Source organism: Peromyscus maniculatus, chromosome X (assembly GCF_049852395.1).
Source record: "Peromyscus maniculatus bairdii isolate BWxNUB_F1_BW_parent chromosome X, HU_Pman_BW_mat_3.1, whole genome shotgun sequence".
Lineage (NCBI taxonomy): Eukaryota > Metazoa > Chordata > Mammalia > Rodentia > Cricetidae > Peromyscus > Peromyscus maniculatus.
In genome coordinates this window covers 81833284-81843082 of record NC_134875.1, presented here as the reverse complement: position 1 = coordinate 81843082, position 9799 = coordinate 81833284, and the positions used below count along the sequence as shown (strand labels likewise).

The following is a 9799-nucleotide window of genomic DNA, read 5'->3' as shown; positions in this document are numbered from 1 at the left end:
AAGAAAAATCAAATGTCAGGTGTGTCAACTGCAGTAAACAAGTTCACTTAAAAAGGCATTATAAACAAGGCATTCCTAGAAACAATGTCTTTTTTTTTCTAAGAATAAGCCCAGCAGAATGCCTCTCTCTTCTGGAGTATGCAAAAGGTGTGGCAAAGGCCAACATTGGACTATGAATGTAGACCAACAAGGAACAGCAAAATAACCCTTTGCCAGGCCCCCATGTCAAATTTGGTTCAGTCATTTCCTGTCATCATGGAGGAAACTCCTTCCCAGAGCAGTTCAAGAACCTAATGCCTATTGTAAGAAACCATACTGCTCTGGATGATAGAACAGCTATAGAAGAGAGAACAACAAATTCAGGAGAAACTATAAAGGGAATATTTTGGCAAACTTCTATAAATAAACAACGACTAAAATTAAAAATACTAATAAGTGATGTTGTCTTTGAAGGTCTTGTAGGTACAGGTGCAGATGTAACAATAATTGCACCAGAATCTTAGCATCCAAATTGGCCTCTTCAGGAGGTAAATGTTCAGCTGTTAGGAACTGGAACTTATCTCAGGTAAAACAGAGGATGAGATGGGTTGATGTACAGGGCCAGAAGGACAGAGAGGAAAATTAAAGCCATATGTGGCTAATATAGCTATGAATTTATGGGGCCATGATCTATTACAACAATGGAATACCCAGATTAATATTCCTCAAATCATAGGAACAAAAATAAACTAACATATGTTTCTGAGAAAAATATTAGAAGGTATTATAAAGAGCAGTCACCTACCATCCAGGTTGTACAAGAACAGGGCACAACAGCTGCTGATCTTTCAAAGGCACCTTTAAAATGGTTGACGGACAAACTTGTATGGGTTGAACAATGGCTTTTAACATCAAAGAAACTGCAGGCCTTAGAACAGCTGGTGCAGGAGCAGTTAAGTGCTCAGCGTATTGAAGAATCAACCAGCCCTTGGAATTCTCCTGTATTTCTTATTAAAAAAGAAATTTGGAAAATGGAGAATGATAACAAATCTAAGATCTGTTAATAAGTTGATTCAGCCAATGGGCTCTCTACAGTCTGGAATTCCCTTGCCTTCTCTTTTCTGTTACCGAAAAGATAGCCTCTTATAGTTATCGATTTAAAAGACTGTTTCTTCACTATACCTTTACAAGAAAAAGAAAAAAATTACCTTCATGGTTCCTACTTACAATAATTCTCAGCCTGTTAAGAGATAGCAATGGGAGAACCGGGTGGCCCATTCTCGGCAGCGGAGTGTGCTGGGATGTGCAGCGGCAGGCAGCGCAGGCCGGTCACCCACCACCTGAGGCTGCCGGGACGCAGGAGCCAGCGCCAAAGCAGGTGCAGGAGGCCACTCACGGTGTGATGTCGGTGCCGCTGCTGAAGATTGGGGTCGTCGCTGGACCGCAGCACTGGCGTGTTGCGCACCAACCCCGAGGAGAGCTGGCAGGTGTACAGCTCTGCCCAGGACAGTGAGGGCAGGTATCTGCACGGTGGTCGCCCCCCAGTAGACCATGTGTTCATGGGATGCCTGCACAAAAGAGCTGAGGCAGCTACTGGAGAAGGTGCAAAACATGTCTCAATCCATAGAAGTCTTGGACAGGCGGACTCAGAGAGACCTGCAATACGTGGAGAAGATGGAGAATCAAATGAAACGACTGGAGTCCAAGTTAAAGCAGGTGGAGGAGAGCCATAAGCAACATCTGCCCAGGCAGTTCAAGGCAATAGCGGCGAAAATGGATGAATTTAGGCCTTTGATTCCCGTGTTGGAAGAGTACAAGGCCGATGCCAAATTGGTATTGCAGTTTAAGGAGGAGGTCCAGAATCTGACGTCAATGCTTAACGAGCTGCAAGAGGAAATTGGCGTCTATGACTACGATGAACTTCAGAACAGAGTGTCCAATCTTGAAGAAAGGCTCCATGCATGCATGCAAAAACTAACCTGCGGGAAGCTGACAGGCATAAGTGACCCGGTGACTGTCAAGACCTCTCGCTCAAGGTTCAGGTCCTGGATGACAGACCCACTGGCCCCAGAAGGTGATAACAGGGTTTGGTACATAGATGGTTATCACAACAACCGCTTTGTCCGTGAGTACAAATCCATGGTGGACTTCATGAACACTGACAATTTTACCTCGCACTGTCTCCGGCATTCCTGGTCAGGCACGGACCAGGTGGTCTACAATGGCTCCATCTATTTTAACAAATTCCAGAGTCATATTAACATCAGGTTTGACCTGAAGACAGAGCTGATCCTGAAGACACGCAGCCTGGACTACACTGGCTACAACAACATGTACCACGATGCCACTCAACATCGATCTCATGGTGGACGAGAACGGGCTCTGGGCCGTCTATGCCACAAACTAGAATGCTGGCAACATTGTCATCAGCAAGCTGGATCCTATCTTACTGCAGATCCTGCAGACATGGAACACCAGCTACACCAAGCGCATAGCCGGTGAGGGCTTCATCATTTGTGGGACCCTCTTACGTCACCAACGGCTACTAGGGGGGGGCACCAAGGTCCACTATACTTACCAGACCAATGCCTCGACCTACGAGTACTTTGACATCCTCTTCCAGAACAAATATTCCCACATCTCCATGCTGGACTACAACCCTAAGGACCGTGTGCTGTATTCCTGGACCAACGGCCATCAGACCCTCTACAATGTCACCCTCTTTCACGTCATCCGCTCCGATGAGTTGTAACTCCTACTGTCCCAGAAGCCCAGGGTCCAAGTCCTCACATGGAGGACATTTCCATGAAATAGCTGCCAAGATGATTCCAAGAATACTAACAGTCCTGGTTTTGAGAAATCAGCGTGATTCTGATGCCGAGGGATGGTGTCGCTTCTGTGTTCCTCCTACTCATGCAGATGGGCCACAGATTTCTGAAGAAACCGCCATGTATGTGGATGGAACTGCAGCCCAAGGCTCCCTGGCTGTCCCCATTCTACCCCCATCCCTCTCTGGTCAAATAGCTCAAAGAAGCAAGGCGATGACTGTTGGCCCTTCTCACCAAGAACAACCCACTGTTAGGACTGCATGGACATTTCCTTAGGTCGTGATCGGCACGATGATGTGATGGCCGTTCCCCTGACCCAGAGTCTCCCAGCCCCTGCGGCACTCAGTGTAGGCTGCTTTAGCCCACACTATCGCAGCTGCCTTTTTCTTGACTGTGTTGTTGTCTCTTAGATTAACTGTGCTGAGACTCCCGGTAGCTCATGGGCCTGTCTAGTACTTTCCCGAAGCAATGGTGAGTGTGCATAGGGTGAAGTTGCTGTACCCACATTGTTGAACTTGTGTACCCTATAGCTAGGTTGTGAGGTGTCCATCTGTTATGCCCCAAGGTGGCAAATCCGTGTGTTCAATTATGCAATGAATGCTGTAGTTTGGATTGATAAGTGGATGGTTTCTGTTTCTAAAAAGAAAAAAAAATCAGTGTTTGCCCTCATAGGAGATATAGTCAAGTTCATGTTGATAATAACCCAGTGGAATTCTTCTCTTCTTGTCAAGTTATCTGAATCGTGTAACCATGGATGGGAAGGACACATCTTGGGAAAATTTAGTTTCCAACAGGAAGAAACTCCCCAAGGGCAGCCATTTGTAGAAAGGTCGTTTTTAAAGAAAAAAATAGGTAAAAGAGGACAACTTTGTACTGTTTGGTTATCTGAGGAAGAATAAAGATATTAGGAGACAAAAAAAGATATCAATGGAAGGTTCTCCCACAGGGAATGTTAAATAGCCCCACTCTGTGCCAATGTTTTGTATGACAGCCATTGGTACTAATACTTAAGTAATTTCCTCAATCTATAGTTTACCATTACATGGATGACATCTTACTAGCTGATTCAAATGTAGATACTTTAGGAAGAATGCTTGAAGAAGTAAAGAAAATTTTGCCTTGTTGGGGATTACAAATTGCTCCTGAAAAAATACCAAGAGGAGATTCTATTAATTATTTAGGATATAAAATAGGTCTACAAAAATTAGACTCTAAAAGGTGCAAATTAGGAGAGATCAGTTGTGGACTCTTCATGACTTTCAAAGATTGCTAGGAGACATTTCCAATCTATGACCCATTATTGGGGTAAAAAATGATGAACTGAGTAATTTGTTCAAAATCTCAAAAGGTGATAAGGAGTTCAATAGTCTAAAAGAATTGTTAGCTGAAGCTGAGAGAGAATTGGCTTTTGTAGAAAAGAAATTACAGGATGCATATGTGGATCATTTGGATCCAGAGCTTGATTGCATTGTGATTACTTTACCCTCTAAGCATTCTCCTACAGTAATATTAATGCAGGGGGAAGATATTATCTTAGAATGGATCGTTTTACCACATAAACAGAGTAAAAAATTAAAAACTTATGTGGAAAAGGTCTCTGAGTTGATTCTAAAAAGAAAATTGAGATTTTGTCAATTAGCAAGAATAGGCCCAGCAGAAATTATAGTACCTTTTACTAATGATGAAATTGACAAGAAATGGGCTATGGGATTTGCCTCCACAACTAAGGAAAGCCATTGAGGACAGACATGTGTCAGAGATGTCCCTGAATGGAGACCTAGAGAGGCCATTGTGTGAAGCTGTGAAGTTGAAGCCTGGATTGCCTTCTTTAAAAGGGAAGAACCAGGGCACCATCACAATCTGAACCAAGCAAAACCAAACTCCAACAGTACAAATAACTCAATATCCAACTATCTGGAATTCATTCACGATTTTCTGGACTCCTCCAAAGGGCTTGGGTCACTTCTCCAGCTCTGTCCTCTGCAGCACACACAGCTTGTCTTCTAGGCTTTAGCTGGTTCCACTCCACTGTTGCTCCTGTTCTTGGTGATCCTCCTATGATATTGGCATCTCCAAAATGCTGAGATCCCTTGCTGCAACTGGCCTGCACCTTCACCAATAACCTCTTATACTTTCTTCATGGTGCCAAACCTCAACTTCTTTGCATGACCCTTCCAGTCCTGGGCCCTTCAACTTCTACTAAGGCTGAACCTTCACCAATGGTCTTTCCTGGTCTCTGACAGTGCCAAGCCTCCGCTGCTCTCCATGACCCCTTCATGCCTTCAAAACCAGTACTACATGGGTGACTCTTACACATTACCAAGTCTAGATGCCAGCACAAGTTACAACCTCGGCTGCCTCTGGAACACAGCTTCTCTGTGCTCTCAGAAAATACATCCCAGAAGATTTTACCTCTTAATCACTGCCAATTTCTTAGCTCTAGCTAACAAGTATCAACTGTCCAGTAATGTAAAGGTTTCATTTTAATAGTTCTGTTATCTTGTTACAAGCTTATGGGGGCCAAGGAGTAGAATGTGATGGTTTGAATGTAATTGGCCCCAATAAGCTCAGAGGGAGTGGCACTATTAGGAGGTGTAGCTTTGTTGAAGTGGCTATGGTCTTGTTGGAGGAAGTGTGTCACTGTGGGTGTGGTATTTGAGGTTTCCTATGCTCAGGATACTTACTGCCCAATGTCTCAATCAACTTCCTGCTGCCTGCATGATGTAGGACTTTCACTATTCCTCTAGCGTCACATCTGCCTGCATTCCACCAAGCTCCCCACCATGATGATAATGGACTGAACCTCTGAAACTGTAAGTTGAGCTCCCTCAATTAAATGTTTTCCTTATAAAAGTTGCATGGTCATGGTGTCTCTTCACAGCAATAAAAACCCTAACTAAGCAGCTGTCCTGGAACTCCATCTTTAGGCCAGGCTGGCCTTGAACTCAGAGATCTCCCAGATGTTTTCTTTTCACGAGTTGGCAGCTTAACTGGGTCACCACTCCCTTTATTCCACTTAACATCAGGCTTTTCTTTAATCTGTTTACACTTCCTGTGTGACTTTTCTCCTCCAACTGTACATTTTGTATTTTCCTTGCTTGTTCTTTTTCATTATAGATCTGCATAAGACTGGCCACTAACACCCACACACAACATAGTTGTTTGGAAATGTCTGCTGTGGATGATTGATTGATAAATAAAATGCTGATTGGCCAGTAGCCAGGCAGGAAATATAAGCACGACAAAGAGGAAGAAGAATTCTGGGAAGTGGAAGGCTGAGGCAGGGAGACATTGCCAGCCGCCACGAGGAGAAGCATGATGTAAGATACTGGTAAGCCACGAGCCACATGGCAAGGTATAGATTTATAGAAATGGGTTAATTTAAGATATAAAAACAGATAGCAAGAAGCCTGCCATGATCATATAGTTTATAAGTAATATAAGCGTCTGAGTGATTATTTTACAAGTGGGCTGCAGGAGTGCGGGGCCTTGACAGGACCTAGAGAGAAACTCTCCAGCTATAAATGTCCTCTGCCAAAGCTGTTAATCCATAACTCTTCCATTTAGCCTCAGGCAGATTTTTTAGCAAAGGGCAGAAAGCAGCAACATTCATTACCAAAATATCACAAGAATGATCTCTAGACCACATAATTAATATTTTCTCCTCTAAAACCTCTTGAGTCAGGCCTCCACAGTTCAAATCATCACCAGCAACACTGTTTTCCATGCTCCTATTAGTATGGCCCATTAATCCCCACTTAAAGCATTCAACTGCTTTCCTAATCCAAAGTACCAAAGTCCACAATCCTCCAAAGAAAAGTATGGTCAGGCCTATCACAACAATACCCCAGTCTCTGGTACCAAAATGTCTTAGTTATGGTTTTTATTGCTGTGAAGAGACACCATGACCATAGCAACTCTTACAAAAGAAAAAAATTTAATTGGGGCTGGCTTACAGTTCAGTGGTTTAGTCCATTATCATCAGGGCAAGAAGCATGGTAGCACACAGGCAGACATGGTGCTAGAGAAGTAGCTGAGAGCTCTGCAGATCAGTGGACAAAGGGAAGAGAGTGAGCCACTGAGCCTGGCTTGAATTTCTGAAACCTCAAAGCCCAATCCCCAGTGACACACTTCCTTCAAAATGGCCACACCTACTCCAACGAGGCCACACCTACTAATAGTGCTACTCCCCTATGGGCCTGTGGGGGCCATTTCCATTCAAATCACCACAATGGCCATGAGCCCTGAACTTACTGAAAGCTATTTTAAACCAGATGCTTCTGACAGAATTTCCTACCAACTTGAGCCTGTGCTTTTGGCCAACATTCCAGGCTACTCTGAAGCTGCCTGCACCAGCCCCAAGCAGTTCAGCAAAACTTGGGCAGTGAATGAGATTGTACTCTACCCCTTCCTGGCCTTTGATCAGCATCCCAGACTTCCTGAGCCCTGACAACAACATTCTAATTTCAGCAGAGAAGCAGTTACAAAAAAGAGATATTACTTCTTATCCTCCACAAAAGGCTACGTCTCTCCCCCGCCCCCCCCCCCCCACAGGCTTTCCCTGTGCAGCTCTCTCCTAGAACTCACTCTGTAGACCAGGCAGGCTGGCCTTGAATTCAGAGATCCACCTGCTTCTACTTCCCAAGTGTTGGGATTAAAGGCGTGTGCAACCACTGCCTGGCAAGGCTGGAATATTAAATCCAAAAAAAACTAGTTCCCCCGCTACCAGGAGCCACTTCCCTTCTCTCTGGCAAAGGGGACAAATATCCATCTATGATGCCTATTAGCAAATCAAAGCTCATGATGGCCTCCAGGCTCCTTCAGTGTCACATCACCTATTAAAAATCAGAGTTGCAAAACTTGCAAAAAGGGCTACTACTCAAGATGGAGACTGGCATCTGACTGAATAGCTTACTTCCTGCTTCCAAATTTTACCTGAGTAACATAGATGTTTATTTTCTCTGTCTCACTGCTTTATGCATCCTAATGTTCATTCGTGAGGGTCCAACATTATGGGTATCAGGGGCCTTAAAATTAAATCCCTCTGAGTTGACTCAATCTCCTAGAGCCACTGGGGAATATAATGGAATATTAAACTATAGTTATGCCATCTCGTAAAAAACAATACTGTTAAAATATTAGCCTACCAGGCTTGATATCAACCTGTACCTCAACGTGAATAAATTATTTGATTGATATGATCTAGAGCTAGTGGAGAATGTGATGGCTAAGGAAAATTCCATTCTGTGCTAGGTATCTATTTCAGTCAGGGTTTTGATTGCTGTGTAGAGACACTATGACCATGGCAACTCTTACAAAGGAAAGCATTTAACTGGGGCTTGCTTACAGGTTCAGAGGTTTAGTTCATTGTTATCATGGTAGGAAGAATGGTGGCATGCTGGTAGACATGGTGTTAGGGAGGTAGCTGAGAGTTCTACATCTGGATCTGTAGGCAGCAGGAAAAAAGAGTGAGCCATTGGGCCTGATTTGAGCTTCTGAAACCTCAAAGCCGACACCCAGTGGCATACTTCCTCCAACAAGGCCATACCTACTCCTACTCCAATAAGGCCACATGTCTTAATTCTTTCAAACAATGCCACTCCCTATGAGTCTATGGGGACTATTTTCATTCACACCACCACAGCAACCATTCTAAATTCCTAAAATATAAGCTCCTGGCAACTGTTTCTTTGCCCTCCCCCCCCCCAAAAAAAATTGCAAAACTCCTATGAGATAGTTAACCGCTTACTCTAGCTTTTGTAAACACACTTATCACTGTGTGCCCGAGACTGAGAGAACTCCTTTATCACTGTATATATACAGGGGGAGAGAGAGACAGCTCCTCACAGCTGAGGGGAGTAAAAGCAGATTCCCACTCAGCTACACACTCCACACAGATGAGATCATTGTTGTGCCCACCTTTAAAACCCTTCCTCTACCCTCTTCTGCATGACATGCCTTTGATTTGGCTTTCAGACTGTTGGCCTGCTAGCAGGAATTAACAAATCCATTTAATTATCATTTGAATCGAGTCTGTGATCTTTTCTCAGTGCAATCAAACTCCATAACATCTTGGCCCTATGGGTTGTAAGGAATGAGTGTGCTGTGAGCGAGCAACCTTGTGTTGAATGCAAGTGCTTTTCAATGCACAAGAGGTGTAAGCAGGAGCCCTGTCCTTCCCGATACTGCAGACACATGCACAACAGACGCCATTTTTTTTCCTTTTTTCTTTCTTCTTTCTTCCTTCCTTCCTTCCTTCCTTTCTTTCTTTTATGCATATCACTTCCTCAAGGGCTGCAGAGAGAGCATCTTGAATGTGGATTATTTTGTAAATTTAACCACTCAAAGGAACTTCTAGGTGTCTCTTTACCAGTTTTGTCAGCATTTTTAAAATCCAGTTGATTCCTAAGCACCCTCCCTGTCCCAGACTCAGCTGTAAGGTCTCCTTTACCTTGTAAGAGCTAGGCCACAAACACTGAGTATAATTTATTTTTTTCAGGCCCCGACAAAGTTCAGTTAAGGACGTTAGTGAAGGGATCTCTGTTAATGACAAGTTTTTTGTTTGTTTGTTTGTTTGTTTGTTTTGCTTTGCTTTGTTCTGCTTTGTTTTAACAGTAAAGTTGCTGGGTTATTTAAGTCAGGTTGCTCAAAAGCCAGGTAGCACCCAAAGCTGTCAATATTTTCCCCTCTGGCTACTTGCCTCGCTCAGGGCTGCTTCTAAGAGCCAGGAGACAACCAGCAGCCCCCAGATGCTCCTGCTGCCCAGTCACCAGGCATCTGCTGTGGTGGCTCCTAGAGGAGCAAGTGCAATCGCTTCTGCCTTTGGTTCGCTGCAGCCTTTCCCATAAGGCCTGCTTCTGGGCTTGGTCTCTGAGACGTGCAGTATAAGCAACTGCAAACAATCTAGCTTTCCCACATAGCTGGGATATCTAGGCAGGGCCCAAAGGGGCACAGAGCTCCACTCCTGTGAGCTGCTCATGTGCACACTCCCT

At 44.1% G+C, this 9799-nt stretch overlaps 1 pseudogene; it reads left to right on the top strand.

The window, feature by feature from the left end:
* The first annotated feature begins 1504 nt into the window (after positions 1 to 1504).
* On the top strand, positions 1505 to 2750 carry LOC102907275 (noelin pseudogene; annotated as a pseudogene).
* Positions 2751 to 9799: the final 7049 nt, after the last annotated feature.